Below are 21,349 nucleotides of genomic sequence, written 5' to 3'. Positions count from 1 at the left end.
CTGTAATTCCCACGGCTGCTGGCATCAGACTTGCCCTCCAATAGATCCTTGTAAAAGGATTTAAAGTGTACTCATTCAAATTAGAGAGACAATTTAAATTAAAAAGCTTAGACCTGCCTCCACCGCAGGGGTGCTCGCTCGACCCACCAGCGGACAGGCACCAGTATTGGGAGAGGGGGGCTGGCTGTCAGGGTCCACCGCAGCTCTGGCACAAATCCGGCAACACAGAGGTTGCACGGGCAGGAACAGACTGGCCGTGTCAGCTTCGCACTTTTTTGGATTTAGAAGGGCATGACATGCCTATATCTGTGTCTCCCCCTCCTTTTACTCGTCAGCCTCTTTTCTTTTTGCACGACTATTTGTACTTGTCACTTTTCCATGTGTTAGTTGTGTCTTCTGAGCAGTTTGTCAGGTTTTGGACACCTTTGAAGGTGTTTTCTATGTGTTTCTATGTGTTTCTATGTGTTTTTGTTTGCCTGCCATTGGTTTTAACGGTGTTCGAAGGTGTTCGACGAACAGTTCGACGAAGAGTTCGGCGAACATACGGGTGTTCGACGAACCGAACCGAACTCGAACAATACAGGGGTGGCTCAACTCTATTGTTGAGGTCCGCTGGTCCGCATTTTATCGCAGTGAGATTGCCAGAGTAACGCATGTTGATTGCGCATGTAAAGTTTCTTGCATGTAGTAGTCAAATTATTGCACCTTTTCCCTCTACTGAGTTTTTTATTGCAAAGTTTGCAGATAACGTGAGCTGGCTCATCCTTTTCGGTCTCAAAAAAGACCCAGGCTAGGCAACCCTTGTCACCCCAGGCCTGTGACTGCTGCTGGTCACTGCCACAGTTGTGGCTAAGGATGCAGTGCTCCTCGACATTGCATCACTCTGTGTCTGCGCCATAGGACTCAACGTAACCTCCTCGTCTTCCTCCTCCACCTCCTCAGATGAACTACTCAGCTGCGTGCCTCTCGGTTCACACCAAGTTGGATGTGCAACCTCATCATCATCCAATGTGCTATTCCATTCCTCGCCCTCAAAGTCACCCTCCTCTTCTTCTTACCATGACAGCACAGTACGGTCGAGGGTCAGGAAGCTGCTCGGACCCAACCTTTTTTTTTCCGCCTGTGTGGAGATGAATATCTGCCCCAAACAATTTTAAGCTGAGATGCAGTCTACTTTATATACCCATTTTGAGTTTAAATTTAATTGAATTTAAATTGAGTATAAGTATTATAATGACGACAGACACCTCTTCAACTAGAGCCAACCCAGCAGATGGAAACACAATCAGGAGTGTTCACATTTAAAAAAATTAGGGCCTAACAGCACCATTTCCGTAGCCAACAGATTGGAGATGGTGGAGTTCCACCACTTAGCTTTGTCATGTGTAGGATGATATTTTTCAATCTTTTACGTTACCAGAAATGTGGGATCGAGGGCTGGCTTCAGTGCTGAGAGAGGAGGGAGGATGGTGAACCAGACAAACTGCTGATCCGTGAGTGAGGTGCAGGGGAATATGTTAGGGTGGATTGAGAAAGATATAGTGTGCTCAGTGAAACAAACACAGCATGCATGTCCACTTCCGTTACAGCTGACGGGCACTCACTAGCCTGACTGGAGCAGGCAGAGAAGCAGAGGTTCTGCAGTGGGGAGACCTGTGTGTAAATACTTGCCATGGTAACAGAGGAGGAGGAAGAAGTAGCGGAAGCGGTTGATGGGGAAGTTGATGGTTGTTGAGGTCTGCTGGTCCACATTTTATCGCAGTGAGATTGCCAGATTAACGCATGTTGATTGTGCATCTGAAGGTTCATGCATGTAATAGTCAAATTATTGCACTTTTTCCCTCTACTGAGTTTTTTATTGCAAAGTTTGCAGATAACGTGAGCTGGCTCATCCTTTGCAATCTCAAAAAAGGCCCAGGTTGGCAACTCTTGCTGCCTCTGCGAGCTGCAGACACGCGATTGCTGCTGGTCACTGGTTGTGGCTAAGAATGCTGTGCTCCTCGTGCTTTCATCACTCTGTGTCTGCGCCATAGGGCACAATGTAACCTCCTCATCTTCCTCCTCCACCTCCTCAGATGAGCTACTCAGCTGCATGCCTCTGGGTTCACGACAAGTTGGATGTGCAACCACATCATCATCCAATGTGTTATCCCATTTCTCGACCTCAGAGTCACCCTCCTCTTCTTCTTGCCGAGACAGCACAGTACAGTCGAGGATCAGGAAGCTGCACGGAGCCAACCTTTTTTTCCCCCCTGTGTGGAGAAGATTATTTGCCCCAAACAATTTTAAGCTGAGATGCAGTCTGATTTATATACCCATTTTGAGTTTATCAGGACCCTACAAATGTGAACACCTCTGTAAAGGACATCTGTCTGCTTATGTGTGGGAAAGTAAGATCCTACTGCAATTAAAACCACCTGCGACATAGAGGTGGAGTGCTCAGTCAAAGCTTAAACATAGAAACAGAAAAAACTGAGGGCACTTCAAATACAAGAAATATGTATGAACAGGTGCTTACTAGGAGCCAATCCCTCCATAAAATACTAACAAACAAAGCAGCACACTGCAACGCTAAATATGCGAACCTGAACCAATGTGAATACCTCTCTAAGGGACATCCGTCTGCTTATGTGTGGGAAAGTAAGATCCTACTGCAATAAAAACCACCTAAAGCAAAGAGGTGGAGTGCTTCACATCTATACCGCAGGTAGATTTAATTGCAGTAGGACATTAAGTACGCAAACATGAAATTTGAATAGCATAGCAGTGTGCTGCTAGTAAGCACCTGTACACACCTATTTCTTGTATTGGAAGTGCTGTCCGTTTTTTCTGTTTTTATATTGAAGCTTTGACTGAGCACTAGAGATGAGAGGTGTTCAACTCGAATTGTTCGCCAATCTCAAATTCGAGCTGTTTTGGGCGGTGTTCGAGCCGTTCGGCAAACACGAACGATTTGAAAAAAATTCGGCTGTTCGAGGTTATGTTCGATAACTGTTCGTGCACCAAAATCATAACTGGATTTTTTCTCAGTAATGATGAAAATTAATGTTAATATGCAGTTTGAGTGTATAGCGGGGCGGGGGGAGGGGCAGGGGATGGATCTCTGCAGGAATAATGAAGATCTCCATTTTTTCTTCTCTTTCCCGCATTTACAGTGGGGAGGTGCAATCTGTCAGCCTATCAGCACCGCACACACGGAGCGAACTGCTTTTTTTCACACAAGCAAGGGCATGTGTCATTGGCAGTGTATGTCACATGTCCTTGCCCTATAAGATCCAGCCATTTTCCCAGTCGCCACCATTTTCTCACTCCTGCAGCTGCGTGTTAGACGGCACCGCTGTTGCTGTGCGCGCTATACCTTGTTAATTTCAAGCCAATTTTCGCACAAATCTACAGATAGCTTGGGAGTAGGGAATAGTTGTGATTGCAGTCCCTTTAAGGACTAGGTTACAGCATTTCCTACGACTTTTATCAGGCAGGTCTGTGCTCTTAAATAGATAGGTTGGGAGTAAAGACTAATTGTAATTGCAGTCCTTTTCAGGACTAAGTTACATCAGTTCCTATCAGTTTTTGCCAGGCAGGTCTGTGCCAGTGCTGTGCAAGTTTTTTTCACAGCATTTGGCTAAATCTAGCAAAGCTAATCCTTTTTGGCCTATTGCAGAGTGTGTTAGTTAGTGGAGTAGCCTATCTTTGTTGCAAGCTACACCACCTGTGTATAGAATACCAATTTTTTTACTGCACCTAGTGAAGTAAAACCTTTTGGGCATAGCATCATTCTATTAGTCCATCTATACTGACCTCCATCAGGTTGCAAATTGAATATAATTTTTTTCTGCATCTAGCTCTGAAAAAATATTTGGGCTTCTAGCAGTGTGAGGGACTTGGTCTATTAGTCCATCTATACTGACCTCCATCAGGTTGCAAATTAAAAATAATTTTTATCTGCATCTAGCTCTGAAAAAATATTTGGGCTTCTAGCAGTGTGTGGGACTTGGTCTATTAGTCCATCTATACTGACCTCCATCAGGTTGCAAATTAAAAATAATTTTTATCTGCATCTAGCTCTGAAAAAATATTTGGGCTTCTAGCAGTGTGTGGGACTTGGTCTATTAGTCCATCTATACTGACCTCCATCAGGTTGCAAATTAAAAATAATTTTTATCTGCATCTAGCTCTGAAAAAATATTTGGGCTTCTAGCAGTGTGTGGGACTTGGTCTATTAGTCCATCTATACTGACCTCCATCAGGTTGCAAATTGAATATAATTTTTTTCTGCATCTAGCTCTGAAAAAATATTTGGGCTTCTAGCAGTGTGTGGGACTTGGTCTATTAGTCCATCTATACTGACTTCCATCAGGTTGCAAGTTAAAAATAATTTTTTCTGCATCTAGCTCAGAAAAAATATTTGGGCTTCTAGCAGTGTGTGGGACTTTGTCTATTAGTTCATCTATACTGACCTCCATCAGGTTGCAAATTGAATATAATTTTTTTCTGCATCTAGCTCTGAAAAAATATTTGGGCTTCTAGCAGTGTGTTGGACTTGGTCTATTGGTACATCTATACTGACCTCCATCAGGTTGCAAATTGAATATAATTTTTTTCCGCATCTAGCTCTGAAAAAATATTTGGGCTTCTAGCAGTGTGTGGGACTTGGTCTATTAGTCCATCTATATTGACCTCCATCAGGTTGCAAATTGAATATAATTTTTTTCTGCATCTAGCTCTGAAAAAATATTTGGGCTTCTAGCAGTGTGTGGGACTTGTTCTATTAGTCCATCTATACTGATCTCCATCAGGTTGCAAATTGAATATAATTTTTTTCTGCATCTAGCTCTGAAAAAATATTTGGGCTTCTAGCAGTGTGTGGGACTTGGTCTATTAGTCCATCTATACTGACCTCCATCAGGTTGCAAATTGAATATAATTTTTTTCTGCATCTAGCTCTGAAAAAATATTTGGGCTTCTAGCAGTGTGTGGGACTTGGTCTATTAGTCCATCTATACTGACCTCCATCAGGTTGCAAATTGAATATAATTTTTATCTGCATCTAGCTCTGAAAAAATATTTGGGCTTCTAGCAGTGTGTGGGACTTGGTCTATTAGTCCATCTATACTGACCTCCATCAGGTTGCAAATTGAATATAATTTTTATCTGCATCTAGCTCTGAAAAAATATTTGGGCTTCTAGCAGTGTGTGGGACTTGGTCTATTAGTCCATCTATACTGATCTCCATCAGGTTGCAAATTGAATATAATTTTTTTCTGCATCTAGCTCTGAAAAAATATTTGGGCTTCTAGCAGTGTGTGGGACTTGGTCTATTAGTCCATCTATACTGACCTCCATCAGGTTGCAAATTGAATATAATTTTTTTCTGCATCTAGCTCTGAAAAAATATTTGGGCTTCTAGCAGTGTGTGGGACTTGGTCTATTAGTCCATCTATACTGACCTCCATCAGGTTGCAAATTGAATATAATTTTTATCTGCATCTAGCTCTGAAAAAATATTTGGGCTTCTAGCAGTGTGTGGGACTTGGTCTATTAGTCCATCTATACTGACCTCCATCAGGTTGCAAATTGAATATAATTTTTATCTGCATCTAGCTCTGAAAAAATATTTGGGCTTCTAACAGTGTGTGGGACTTGGTCTATTAGTCCATCTATACTGACCTCTGTCAGGTTGCAAATTAAAAATAATTTTTTTCTGCATCTAGCTCTGAAAAAATATTTGGGCTTCTAGCAGTGTGTTGGACTTGGTCTATTAGTCCATCTATACTGACCTCCATCAGGTTGCAAACTGAATATAATTTTTTTCTGCATCTAGCTCTGAAAAAATATTTGGGCTTCTAGCAGTGTGTGGGACTTAGTATATTAGTCCATCTATACTGACCTCCATCAGGTTGCAAATTGAATATAATTATTTTCTGCATCTAGCTCAGAAAAAATATTTGGGCTTCCAGCAGTGTGTGGGACTTGTTCTATTAGTCCATCTATACTGACCTCCATCAGGTTGCAAATTGAATATAATTTTTTTCTGCTTCTAACCCAGACGATAGTTTTCGCCTAATACCACAGTTTGGCCACTCAGCTCTGCTCAGTTCCCATCCATTGTTTTTTTGTGCAAACAACTCCAGAGTTGTGAATTAGTTAACCACCAAAATGAGTGGAAAAAGGCCTGCTGCTGGTGGAAAGGGGAATAGGCATGTTGGGAAGGGGAAAAAAGGTTGTGTCCGTGGGGTAGTTGTTAAAGCAACAGTAACATCTGCAGAAGAAAGACCATCTTCCAGCCAAACTAAAATGTCTACTTCTTTTAGCGGACAATGTGATAAGATCCCTTTCTTACGGCCACGCCAATCGCTACAAATTCCAGATGAGGCACAAAAACAGCAGGTGCTTCAACGGATATCAAGTGCTCCTTTAAGTGGGCTCTCCTCCACAACAACTTCAACATCACAAATACTCCAGTCCTCAGAGGTGTGACCCCAATCGCACTTGCTTCCTCACAGCTCCCAAGTGTCTAGCTGCCCGTCTGAGTATGAGGTAGAACAGATGGTTGAGTCTGCAGAGCTGTTTACTCATACTATAGCCTGGGAATCAGAGGTCGGCTCCAGCGCTTCTGTGAATCCAGACGAGGAAATGATCTGCACTGATGCCCAGAATCTTTATGAGTCGGATCCAGGACCAGACGCAGAAGGTTCTGAACATAATGTAGACCCTCATTCCCAAACTGTAACTCCTGTTGGTGGAGACAATGAGGAAGACGATGATGAAACTCAAATACCTTATTGGAGCGACAACTTTAGTTTTTTGTCAGGGCAGGAACAGGTTGGCTCTGAGGACGACGGGTGTGATAACACACAGGGTGATTATGATGAGGTTGGAGATCACACTTACTGTCAACCCACAGTCAGCCAAGAGATGAGGTCATCAGAGGAGGTGGAGGAGGATGCTAGTGACGACGAGGTCAGGTTGCGCCTTCCTGGACAGAGACGTAGTACTGGAAGCATGTCAACAACTGCATCCACAAACACAACTCTGCCTCTGACCACAAGTCGTGGTGGCTCTTCAGGTCACATGGGTGCTAAGCCTTGCATGCCTGGGCATTTTTTCCTGAACATGAAGCATAAGTTGCAGTGGGAAGCTCACTGTGCTACAATGCGGCCTAGCCGGCCGGGCCAACCACCATCTGCCCCATCTTGTGCATCTGCGGCCTCTTCATCCTCTGTGACTGGGGAGACAGCAGTTACACCTGTTTTGGGACGCAGATCTGCCACCTCTTTACCCGCAACAGCCAGCGTGATTGGCAGGTCATCATTTTCTTTGGAGGTGGTAACACCAGCTGGTGAGCGCTGTCCGACATCGATAGCACCACCTTTGGATCAAGGCAACCTAACATGTCCGCCTGCATCTTCCTCACAGACCGGCAGTTTGCCGGGGACACCCTTATCAACCCCGTCTAAGCACAACTGCCAGCCCTCGGTCCCTCTGATGTGGACAAGCAAAAGACCATTTCCTCCTAGCCATGAGAAAGCTAAGAGGTTGAATTTCACCATCTGCAAGCTCTTGGCTACAGAAATGCTGCCTTTCCGCCTGGTGGACACAGAGGATTTTCGAGATCTTATGTTCGTCGCAGTGCCCCATTACCAGATGCCCAGTCGGCACTACTTGTCAAAAGAAAGGTGTGCCTGCGCTCCACCAGCATGTCGCACACCACATCACCGCTTCTTTGAGAAACTCTGTGTGTGACAGGGTGCATTTCACCACAGACACTTGGACGAGTAGGCATGGACAGGGGCATTACATGTCGCTGACTGGGCACTGGGTAACTATGGTGACAGCAGGACAAGGGGCTGCTGTCCATGTCTTGCCATCCCCACGAGTTGTGCGTCAATCCTCTTTATCTCAAAGTTCCTCCACTGCTTCTGCCTCCTCAACCTCCTCTCGGTCCTCCACCTGCACCCAAAGCCTGTCTGGTCATGCCACAAGCTTTCTAACTGCGCAGAAGGGATCCTGCACACCTCCTTACTATGCTGGCAGTAGGGCTCAACGTCATCAGGCGGTTTTTACTTTGAAATGTCTGGGAAATGTGAGTCACACAGCTGAGGAGTTGTGGTCAGCTCTGGAGAACCAATTTCATGAATGGTTGTCTCCACTGGACCTGAAACCAGGGAAGGCCATGTGCGACAATGCTGCAAACCTGGGTGCGGCCCTTCGCCGGGGCAATGTCACACACGTGCCTTGTATGGCTCACGTGTTGAACCTGGTTGTCGAGCAATTTTTAGCCCACTATCCCAGACTAGATGGCCTTCTGCAGAGGGCACGGTCGCTGTGTGCTCACTTCCGCCGTTCGCATCCCGCAGCTCAGCGACTTACATCTCTACAGAAGTCGTTGGGCCTGCCACTTCACCGGCTAAAATGCGATGTGACTACCCGGTGGAATTCAACTCTGCACATGTTGCAGCGACTATGGCAGCACCGACAAGACCTGGTGCAATACGTTCTGACGTATAGCCTGGGCCAACGAGATCCAGAGGTGAGGCAAATCACGCTGGAGGAGTGGTCTCAGATCAGGGACCTATGCACCCTTCTGCACAGTTTTGAAATGGCGACGAAGATGTTTAGTGCTGACGATGCCATTATCAGCATGACTATTCCGGTGATTTACATGCTGGAGCACATGTTAAACAGAATTCGGAGTCAGGTGGTGGCACAAGAGGAGGTGGAAGAAGTAGAGGAGGAGGAGTTGTATGCGGAAGGGCTAACATCTGCAAGGTCCAGATGGTCGGCAGCACCAAGGCGGCAGGCATGTGAGGGTGGGGGAGATGGTTTTACCAGGGCGCATGGTAGCAGCCAAACTAGTGAGGAAGGTGCAGGAGCCCAGGAAGAAATGGAAGACGAACTGATGGAAGACTCATCAGATGAGGGAGACCTTGATCACATTTCTGTTGTGCGAGGATGGGGGGAGAGGACAGAGGAAGGAAGCATGATTGTTACCTCGCCACCAACACAACAGGGACTTGGTGCTCCTGGATGCGCAAGACACATGAGTGCCTTCTTGCTGCACTACCTTCAACCTGACCCTCGAATTGTGAGAATTAGAAATAATCCTGACTACTGGGTGGCCACACTGTTAGATCCCCGGTACAAAAGTAAATTTGCAGAAATTATTCCTGCGATAGAAAGGGATGCACGCATGCAGGAGTATCAGCAGAGACTGTTGCAGAATCTTACATGTGCTTTTCCACAAAACACCAGTGGTGCACGTAGTGAATCTCACAGTTCCAACTTGCCAACCGTGGGAACGTCGAGTGTTCAGCACTCAAACCGTAACAGAAACACAGTATCTGCTGGTAACATCAATTTTGCGGAATCATTTCACCACTTTTTTAGCCCATCCTTTGCAAGGCCACAGGAGACAAGAAGTCTGACACATAGTCAACGCCTAGAGACGATGGTACAGGAGTATCTCCAAGTAAACATTGAAGCCATGACTGTGTCACTGGACCCTTGCTCTTTTTGGGCTTCCAATCTGGATAAATGGCCGGAGCTAGCCACTTACGCCTTGGAGATCTTGTCATGCCCCGCAGCCAGCGTTCTGTCTGAAAGTGTGTTCAGCGCTGCTGGTGGTGTGCTGACAGATAAGCGCACGCAGCTCTCCACTGATAATGTAGACAGACTCACGTTCATAAAGATGAACAAATCATGGATCCGAAACGACTTTTCTACCCCTGTGTCATCCTGGGGAGAGTAAAAGCTTGATGATCGGTTAAAATCACCTCACCAACCATTTTAAGCTTTCAAATTACTAATCATGTTTATCTGTATCTTGGCTGGAAAATAATTTGGGCTTTGTAGCAGTGTGCAGTACTGATTCTATTAGGCCATCTATACTAAGCTCCACCAGATTTAAAATTAATAATAATTTTTAGCTGCATCTAGCCCGGAAAATAATTTTGGGGCTCCGAGATGCGCAAGACACATAAGTGCCTTCTTGCTGCACTACCTGCAACATGACCCTCAGATTGTCAGAATTCGAAGTAATCCTGACTACTGGGTTGCCACACTCTTAGATCCCCCACAGTCTTCGATCAACCTTTTCATTTTAATAAAGACCAAAAAAATGGTCATTTTTGAAATTATAAGCATTAGCAGGTTATTAGAAACTGAAATCAAACAGTTTTCAACTCAAAACTTTATTCTAGGTTATGTTACATTTGCACATAGGACCCCTTGTTCAAAAGGAGCTTCTGAACTCTCTCATCCATTGAATTTGTCAGGTTTTGGATGGTTTCTGCTTCAATTGTTTTGCATGAGGACAGAATACCCTCCCAGAGCTGTTGCTTAGATGTGAACTGCCTCCCGCCATCATAGACACTCCTTTTGATGATGCTCCAGAGGTTCTGAATGGGATATAGGTCAGGGGAGCATGGGGGTCACACCATAAGTTTGTCCCCTTTTATGCCCATATCAGCCAGAGATGCAGATGTGTTATGTGCAGCATGAGACGGTGCATTATCATGCATGAAAATGATGTTGCTGTGGAATACACGGTTCTTCTTCTTGAACCATGGCAGGAAGTGCTGTTTGAGAAACTCCACATACATTATGGAGTTCATCTTTACGCCTTCAGGGATCCTGAAGGGGCTGACAATCTCTCTCCCCATGATTCCAGCCCAAAACATTCCTCCACCTCCTCCTTGTTGGCGCTGTAGCCGTGTTTGCGGGGGGTGTCCATCAACCAGCCATCCTCCACTCCATCCATCTGGACCATCGAGCGTTGCACAGCACTCATCCGTGAATAAAACAGTTTTGAAGTCAGTCTTCATGTATTGTTTGGCCCACTGGAGCCGTTTCTGCTTTTGTGCAGTGGATAGAGGAGGTCGACAGGATGGCGTACGCACAGCTGCAAACCTCTGAAGGACCCTGCATCTTGTTGTTCGGGGGACGTTGGAGGCACCAGCAGCTTCAAAAACCTGTCTGCTGCTATGGCAAGGCTTTTTGCCACTGCTCTTTTAACCTGACGTAATTGCCTGTAGGAAAGAGTCCTCAATTTGCCCTCACGTGTGTACTGTGAATCAGCTACATACTTCTTGATTGCCAAGACACTTCATCCTGATCATCGCACAATGTTGATTGTAGTCATGCCTTGACCTAAACACTCCACAATTTGTTGCTTCTCAGCAGCCGACACATCCTTTTTCTTTCCCATTTTGGCAGAAAATGTAGGCTGCTTAATAATGTGGGACAGCCTTCTTAAGTAGTCTTGCCGTTCATTGGACACACCTGCCAAACTAATTAGCACAGGTGTCTGCAATTGCTTACAGTGATATAAAGAGCCCTGACACACATTACGATCAATGAGTTTAACTGACAAACAAACAAATTTTCTCTTATCACTCCTAAACACTTTTTGCATAATAATTTGGAACACAGTGTACATGTGCTTTTCCACAAAACACCAGTGGTTCACGTAGTGAATCTTACAGTTCTAACTTGCCAACCGTGGTCTGTATGGAGTTGTTCAATAAAGGGCCCAAAATTAAGATAACATAGACGGGAGAGGTCTCTATGAATAGAAATTCCTAAGAATTTGATACCCTGTGAGGGCCAGGCAAAGGGAAAGTTGGACTGGATGGAATCCTGTATGGATTTGGGGAGGGAGACATCGAGGGTCTCAGACTTCGCTGTATTGATTTTAAAATTTGACCATGTAACAAAGTGATCTATTTCAGCCATAACAGCAGGGATGGATACATGTGATTGAGTGATATTTACTAGGACATCATCAGCAAATAGAGAGCACTTGTACTCGGTGCCTCCCACCTCAATCCACCTAATATTGGGGTTATGGCGAATTGATGAGAGCAGGTGTTCCTTCACTAGGATGTATAAGAGAGGGGACAGAGGACATCCCTGCCTTGTCCCATTGGTGATTATGAAAGATGATGAAAATGTTCTGACGCCCCCCCTGTGCCTTGGGACATCCGGAGCCGGACCCTTTTTGGTGGATGCTGGTGGTTGTAGTCTCCGTGGCGGCGACCCGGTTCCGTGGCTCAGGGCGGTCAAACCAGTGGCGGAACTATTTATGTGGTTTTGATGTTTAAATGTCCGACTACGCCACCCGTGGATTGCGGTCAGAGTGAACCGCCGCTGCAGGGCAGACCGCTGGGGCTGGTGTTGTGGGTGCAGCAGAGCGTAGCATAACTCCCCACGGGAGGAGTATAGCCTCAGGGCAGTGTATGCGGAGGATGGGGTTGATGGTGCAGGGCAGCAGCAGTAATGACACGGAGTCAGTGATGCAGTCCAGGGCCTTTACTCACAGTTCTTGTTATCCAGACCACTTCTGCTGGTAACGGCTGCCCACGTCGTACTGTGCTCACCAGGTGAGGGGCTCAGACAACTCCCAGATAACTTTGGAGCGCTTCACAGGACCCCCTTTGTGTGTCCTTTGTCTGGCCTTTCTTACCAACCCTTCTGTCCGGCTGCCTCGGGCCTCCTCTTGGTAAACTTGGCGCCAGTTTCCCTGACCCTATGTGCTGCCCTCCTAGCGGGTGTAGCGAGGGGCTGCGCCACATAAAATGTCACAGCCTCCGGTTTCTAGCTGAGGGTCGTTTCCCGCCTCCACTAGTTTCGGGGACCGGTCTCCCCCTTTGGCCTGACCCCTCCACGCAGGTCCACACCCCTGGTATCCCTTCGTTCTTCGTTCCTGGAGCCTTCTCCGCTCCTCTTCCTTCCTTCTCCCTCTTTCAGGTCTGGGCCTCTGTTACTAGGCCTGCCTCCGGAGCAGAGCTCATGCTGAGCCCCTGCTCCCTGTCACTTCTGTTCAGCCTTCTCTGCACTGAACTAAGATGGTGCCCACCTTTTATACTCCCTTCTCAATGCACCCAGGAACTGCTTCCTCTCTGCTCCTGCACTACAGGGTTCCCCTTCCTCAGTGTTCCCTCCCCCCACTCCAGCCAGGGACAGGGACTGTCGTGCCCTTCTCAGGGGCATATTGGTCGCGCTGCCCCACGGCAATGTGGTGTAATGCATGCAGGTGTCGGGTCCTGATCCACACTCCATCCTTACCTGAGAGTGAGATATCACACCTCTGAGTGAGGTGCAATACCTCTGTAGCAACCGAGCCCTCAGGGTGCTACAGTTCCATTTATCTTCAGCCTAGGTGACGTATTGCGATACAGGGCTGTGATTTTGGCTATAAAAGGGTCCCCTAGACCCCTACCCCAAGCTTTTTAAGAGAATAATATATGGCTTGCCAGGAGACTCTATGGAATGCTTTCTCAGCATCCAACAAGAGTATCTAATTACAAATTTTTAACTGCATCTAGCCCAGGAAATACTTTGTGCCTAGTAGCAGTGTCTGCTAGTCAGCGGATTATCCCGGCTGTTAAACAAGCTACACCACCTTTAGTTTGGACTCTTAATTTTTTCAAAGGAAATGCTTTGGGACCACGGGATACTCAGTGAAGAGCATCAGGAGGCACCCCAAGGCATAGGGGCTGGGACTGGCGGTAGGACGCCTTGCGGTGGACAGCCGAGCTTGATCCTTATAAAAGCTTTTTAACTGCAGCAGCTTTAGTGGATGCTACTGTAGCTGGAATTACGCGGCTGCTGGCATGAGACTTGCCCTCCAATAGATCCTTGTAAAAGGATTTAAAGTGTATTCATTCAAATTAGAGAGACAATTTAAATTAAAAAGCTTAGAGCTGCCTCCACCACAGCGGGGCTCGCTCGACCCACCAGCGGACAGGCACCAGTATTGGGAGAGGGGGGCTGGCCGTCAGGGTTCACCGCGGCTCTGGCACAAACCCGGCGACACGGAGGTGGCACGGGCAGGAACGGACTGGCCGTGTCGGCTTCTCACCTTTTGGATTTTAGAAGGGCATGACATGCCTATATCTGTGTCTCCCCCTCCTTTTACTCCTCCACCTCTTTTCTTTTCGCATGACTATATGTTCTTGTCAATTTTCCATGCGTTAGTTATGTATTCTGAGCAGTTTGTCAGCTTTTGGACACCTTTGAAGGTGTTTTCTATGTGTTTCTATGTGTTTTGTTTGCCTGCCATTGGTTTTAACGGTGTTCGATGAACCGAACCGAACTCGAACACTACGGGGGTGGCTCAACACTACTGAGCACTCCACATCTACTGTATGCAGCAGGTGGGTTTAACTGCAGCAGGATCTTACTTTCCCAAACATAAGCAGACAGATGTCCCTTAGAGAGGTAATCATATTGATAGGGTACTGGTACTTTGAGAAACGCCTTATCGCGGCTACCAGGTACACATGAATTGCCAATTTATACGCTAATATTTCTCATTTATTACTATTTTCTAGAGCAGTAATGCTGTTCAAATTTCATATATTTCATATTCGCATATTTAACGTTAGCAAAAAAGAAGCAAGACAAAAATATATCTCATACCCTACCATAATTATATATAAATGTAAAGCAAAATTGCATAATAAATATAGGGTACTTAGTGAACTATTTTTGATCAAAAAAAGTATACAAGCCGTCCTACCAGCGGCAAGGTGACCCTAAATTGGGACGGTACCTATACTGCCTATATTAAAAAACTTACTGTATATCAAAGTTGAAGTAATGCATATAAAAGGGTAGACAAATAGGACCGGGTCCCAACTCCAGACCACCTAGGCCCGTGGTAAGCTACATATATACCAATCAGCTCAACAAAGGGCATGCCACACCCTTAAATTGCACAGAATGCAAACAAGTCAAAAAACCAGACAATGTGAACTGAGGTCTAAGATGGCAGACATACAAGAAACAGAGGCATGTTCACACTAGCAAAAAAGAAGCAAGACAAAAATATATCTCATACCCTACCATAATTATATATAAATGTAAAGCAAAATTGCATAATAAATATAGGGTACTTAGTGAACTATTTTTGATCAAAAAAAGTATACAAGCCGTCCCACCAGCGGCAAGGTGACCCTAAATTGGGACGGTACCTATACTGCCTATATTAAAAACCTTACTGTATATCAAAGTTGAAGTAATGCATATAAAAGGGTAGACAAATAGGACCGGGTCCCAACTCCAGACCACCTAGGCCCGTGGTAAGCTACATATATACCAATCAGCTCAACAAAGGGCATGCCACACCCATAATAGGGTAATATAATATAGGCAGTATAGGTACCGTCCCAATTTAGGGTCACCTTGCCGCTGGTGGGACGGCTTGTATACTTTTTTTGATCAAAAATAGTTCACTAAGTACCCTATATTTATTATGCAATTTTGCTTTACATTTATATATAATTATGGTAGGGTATGAGATATATTTTTGTCTTGCTTCTTTTTTGCTAGTGTGAACATGCCTCTGTTTCTTGTATGTCTGCCATCTTAGACCTCAGTTCACATTGTCTGGTTTTTTGACTTGTTTGCATTCTGTGCAATTTAAGGGTGTGGCATGCCCTTTGTTGAGCTGATTGGTATATATGTAGCTTACCACGGGCCTAGGTGGTCTGGAGTTGGGACCCGGTCCTATTTGTCTACCCTTTTATATGCATTACTTCAACTTTGATATACAGTAAGGTTTTTAATATAGGCAGTATAGGTACCGTCCCAATTTAGGGTCACCTTGCCGCTGGTGGGACGGCTTGTATACTTTTTTTGATCAAAAATAGTTCACTAAGTACCCTATATTTATTATGCAATTTTGCTTTACATTTATATATAATTATGGTAGGGTATGAGATATATTTTTGTCTTGCTTCTTTTTTGCTAGTGTGAACATGCCTCTGTTTCTTGTATGTCTGCCATCTTAGACCTCAGTTCACATTGTCTGGTTTTTTGACTTGTTTGCATTCTGTGCAATTTAAGGGTGTGGCATGCCCTTTGTTGAGCTGATTGGTATATATGTAGCTTACCACGGGCCTAGGTGGTCTGGAGTTGGGACCCGGTCCTATTTGTGTACCCTTTTATATGCATTACTTCAACTTTGATATACAGTAAGGTTTTTAATATAGGCAGTATAGGTACCGTCCCAATTTAGGGTCACCTTGCCGCTGGTGGGACGGCTTGTATACTTTTTTTGATCAAAAATAGTTCACTAAGTACCCTATATTTATTATGCAATTTTGCTTTACATTTATATATAATTATGGTAGGGTATGAGATATATTTTTGTCTTGCTTCTTTTTTGCTAGTGTGAACATGCCTCTGTTTCTTGTATGTCTGCCATCTTAGACCTCAGTTCACATTGTCTGGTTTTTTGACTTGTTTGCATTCTGTGCAATTTAAGGGTGTGGCATGCCCTTTGTTGAGCTGATTGGTATATATGTAGCTTACCACGGGCCTAGGTGGTCTGGAGTTGGGACCCGGTCCTATTTGTCTACCCTTTTATATGCATTACTTCAACTTTGATATACAGTAAGGTTTTTAATATAGGCAGGATAGGTACCGTCCCAATTTAGGGTCACCTTGCCGCTGGTGGGACGGCTTGTATACTTTTCTTGATCAAAAATAGTTCACTAAGTACCCTATATTTATTATGCAATTTTGCTTTACATTTATATATAATTATGGTAGGGTATGAGATATATTTTTGTCTTGCTTCTTTCTTGCTAGTGTGAACATGCCTCTGTTTCTTGTATGTCTGCCATCTTAGACCTCAGTTCACATTGTCTGTTTTTTTGACTTGTTTGCATTCTGTGCAATTTAAGGGTGTGGCATGCCCTTTGTTGAGCTGATTGGTATATATGTAGCTTACCACGGGCCTAGGTGGTCTGGAGTTGGGACCCGGTCCTATTTGTCTACCCTTTTATATGCATTACTTCAACTTTGATATACAGTAAGGTTTTTAATATAGGCAGTATAGGTACCGTCCCAATTTAGGGTCACCTTGCCGCTGGTGGGACGGCTTGTATACTTTTTTTGATCAAAAATAGTTCACTAAGAACCCTATATTTATTATGCAATTTTGCTTTACATTTATATATAATTATGGTAGGGTATGAGATATATTTTTGTCTTGCTTCTTTTTTGCTAGTGTGAACATGCCTCTGTTTCTTGTATGTCTGCCATCTTAGACCTCAGTTCACATTGTCTGGTTTTTTGACTTGTTTGCATTCTGTGCAATTTAAGGGTGTGGCATGCCCTTTGTTGAGCTGATTGGTATATATGTAGCTTACCACGGGCCTAGGTGGTCTGGAGTTGGGACCTGGTCCTATTTGTCTACCCTTTTATATGCATTACTTCAACTTTGATATACAGTAAGGTTTTTAATATAGGCAGTATAGGTACCGTCCCAATTTAGGGTCACCTTGCCGCTGGTGGGACGGCTTGTATACTTTTTTTGATCAAAAATAGTTCACTAAGTACCCTATATTTATTATGCAATTTTGCTTTACATTTATATATAATTATGGTAGGGTATGAGATATATTTTTGTCTTGCTTCTTTTTTGCTAGTGTGAACATGCCTCTCTTTCTTGTATGTCTGCCATCTTAGACCTCAGTTCACATTGTCTGGTTTTTTGACTTGTTTGCATTCTGTGCAATTTAAGGGTGTGGCATGCCCTTTGTTGAGCTGATTGGTATATATGTAGCTTACCACGGGCCTAGGTGGTCTGGAGTTGGGACCCGGTCCTATTTGTCTACCCTTTTATATGCATTACTTCAACTTTGATATACAGTAAGGTTTTTAATATAGGCAGTATAGGTACCGTCCCAATTTAGGGTCACCTTGCCGCTGGTGGGACGGCTTGTATACTTTTTTTGATCAAAAATAGTTCACTAAGTACCCTATATTTATTATGCAATTTTGCTTTACATTTATATATAATTATGGTAGGGTATGAGATATATTTTTGTCTTGCTTCTTTTTTGCTAGTGTGAACATGCCTCTGTTTCTTGTATGTCTGCCATCTTAGACCTCAGTTCACATTGTCTGGTTTTTTGACTTGTTTGCATTCTGTGCAATTTAAGGGTGTGGCATGCCCTTTGTTGAGCTGATTGGTATATATGTAGCTTACCACGGGCCTAGGTGGTCTGGAGTTGGGACCCGGTCCTATTTGTCTACCCTTTTATATGCATTACTTCAACTTTGATATACAGTAAGGTTTTTAATATAGGCAGTATAGGTACCGTCCCAATTTAGGGTCACCTTGCCGCTGGTGGGACGGCTTGTATACTTTTTTTGATCAAAAATAGTTCACTAAGTACCCTATATTTATTATGCAATTTTGCTTAACATTTATATATAATTATGGTAGGGTATGAGATATATTTTTGTCTTGCTTCTTTTTTGCTAGTGTGAACATGCCTCTGTTTCTTGTATGTCTGACATCTTAGACCTCAGTTCACATTGTCTGTTTTTTTGACTTGTTTGCATTCTGTGCAATTTAAGGGTGTGGCATGCCCTTTGTTGAGCTGATTGGTATATATGTAGCTTACCACGGGCCTAGGTGGTCTGGAGTTGGGACCCGGTCCTATTTGTCTACCCTTTTATATGCATTACTTCAACTTTGATATACAGTAAGGTTTTTAATATAGGCAGTATAGGTACCGTCCCAATTTAGGGTCACCTTGCCGCTGGTGGGACGGCTTGTATACTTTTTTTGATCAAAAATAGTTCACTAAGTACCCTATATTTATTATGCAATTTTGCTTTACATTTATATATAATTATGGTAGGGTATGAGATATATTTTTGTCTTGCTTCTTTTTTGCTAGTGTGAACATGCCTCTGTTTCTTGTATGTCTGCCATCTTAGACCTCAGTTCACATTGTCTGGTTTTTTGACTTGTTTGCATTCTGTGCAATTTAAGGGTGTGGCATGCCCTTTGTTGAGCTGATTGGTATATATGTAGCTTACCACGGGCCTAGGTGGTCTGGAGTTGGGACCCGGTCCTATTTGTCTACCCTTTTATATGCATTACTTCAACTTTGATATACAGTAAGGTTTTTAATATAGGCAGTATAGGTACCGTCCCAATTTAGGGTCACCTTGCCGCTGGTGGGACGGCTTGTATACTTTTTTTGATCAAAAATAGTTCACTAAGTACCCTATATTTATTATGCAATTTTGCTTTACATTTATATATAATTATGGTAGGGTATGAGATATATTTTTGTCTTGCTTCTGTTTTGCTAGTGTGAACATGCCTCTGTTTCTTGTATGTCTGCCATCTTAGACCTCAGTTCACATTGCATATTTAACGTTGCAGTGTGCTGCTTTGTTTGTTAGTATTTTATGGAGGTAGCGGCTCCTAGTAAGCACCTGTTCACACCTATTTCTTGCATTGGAAGTGCCGTCAGTTTTTTCTGTTTCTGTGTTTAAGCTTTCACTGAGCACTCCACCTCTATGCAGCAGGTGGTTTTAATTGTAGTAGGATCTTGCTTTCTCACACTTTAGCAGACAGATGTTCTTTAGAGAGGTATTCACATTGGTAGATACCTGGTACTTTGAGAAATGCCTTATCACGGCTACCAGGTACACATGAATTGGCCAATTTCTGCGCTAAGATTTCTCATTTATTTCTATTTTCTAGAGCAGTATTGCTATTCAAATTTAATGTATTTCATGTTCTCATACTTAGCGTTGCAGTGTGCTGCTTTGTTTGTTAGCATTTTATGGAGGTAGTGGCTCCTAGTTAGCACCTGTTCACACATATTTCTTGTATTGGAAGAGTCATCAGTTTTTTCTGTTTCTATGTTTAAACTTTGACTGAGCACTGCACCTCTATGCCGCAGGTGTTTTTAATTGCAGTAGGATCTTACTTTCCCACACATATGCAGACGGATGTCCCTTAGAGAGGTATTCACATTGGTAGGGTCCTGGTACTTTGAAAAAACTCCTTATCGCGACTACCAGGTACACATGAAATGGCCAATTTATGCGCTATGATTTCTAATTTTTTTTATTTTCTAGAGCAGTAATGCTATTCAAATTTCACTTGTTCACATACTTAGCATTGCAGTGTGCTGCTTTGTTTGTTAGTAGAAAAAGTATAATTAGGACCAACACTTCTTCCTCTACAGCCAACCCAGTAGATGGAGACCCAATCAAGAGTGTACACAATTGAAAACATTTGGGCCTAAAACCACCAAAGTGGCATCAATTTCACTAGAGTATAAGCAGTATAATGGGGATCGACACCTTTTCCACTATAGACAACCCAATAGATGGAGACCCAATCAGGATTCCCCACATTCCAAAAAATTACTGGCAGACACCAATAAAGTGGAATCAATTTCAGTACAGTAGAAATTGTACAATTAGGAATGACACCTCTTCCCCTACAGCCAACCCAATAGATGGAGAAAAGTTATGGGTGAGCACTAGAGATGAGCGTTGTTCGACTCGAACTGTTCGCCAATCTCAAATTCGAGCTGTTTTGGGCGGTGTTCGAGCCGTTCGGCGAACACGAGCGATTTTAAAAAAATTCGGCTGTTCGAGGTTATGCTCGATAACTGTTCGTGCACCAAAATCATAACTGGATTTTTTCTCAGTAATGCTGAAAATTAATGTTAATACGCTGTTTGAGTGTACAGCGGGGCGGGGGGCGGGGGGAGGGGCAGGGGATGGATCTCTGCAGGAATAAAAAAGATCTCGATTTTTTTTTTCTCTTTCCCGCCTTTACAGTGGGGAGGTGCAATCTGTCAGCCTATCAGCAGCGCACACACGGAGCGAAGTGCTTTTTTTCACACAAGCAAGGGCATGTGTCATTGGCAGTGTATGTCACATGTCCTTGCCCTATAAGACCCAGCCATTTTCCCCGTCGCCACCATTTTCTCACTGCTACAGCTGCGTGATAGACGGCACCGCTGTTGCTGTGTGCGCTATACCTTGTTAATTTCAAGCCAATTTTTGCACAAATCTACAGATAGCTTGGGAGTAGGGAATAGATGTGATTGCAGTCCTTTTAAGGACTAGGTTACAGCATTTCCTATGACTTTTATCAGGTAGGTCTGTGCTCTTAAATAGATAGGTTGGGAGTAAAGACTAATTGTAATTGCAGTCCTTTTCAAGACTAAGTTACATCAGTTTCTATCAGTTTTTGCCAGGCAGGTCTGTGCCAGTGCTGTGCAAGTTTTTTTCACAGCATTTGGCTAAATCTAGCAAAGATATTCCTTTTTGGCCTATTGCAGAGTGTGTTAGTCAGTGGAGTAGCCTATCTGTGTTGCAAGCTACACCACCTGTGTATAGAATACCAATTTTTTTACTGCACCTAGTGAAGTAAAACCTTTTGGGCATAGCATCATTCTATTAGTCCATCTATACTGACCTCCATCAGTTTGCAAATTGAATATAATTTTTTTCTGCATCTAGCTCTGAAAAAATATTTGGGCTTCTAGCAGTGTGTGCGACTTGGTCTATT

Source organism: Phyllobates terribilis, unplaced genomic scaffold (genome assembly GCF_046119375.1).
Source record: "Phyllobates terribilis strain yellow unplaced genomic scaffold, ASM4611937v1 Scaffold_3__8_contigs__length_932513732, whole genome shotgun sequence".
Lineage (NCBI taxonomy): Eukaryota > Metazoa > Chordata > Amphibia > Anura > Dendrobatidae > Phyllobates > Phyllobates terribilis.
The sequence above is the reverse complement of the archived record's forward strand: the minus strand, read 5'-3'. Positions refer to the sequence as shown.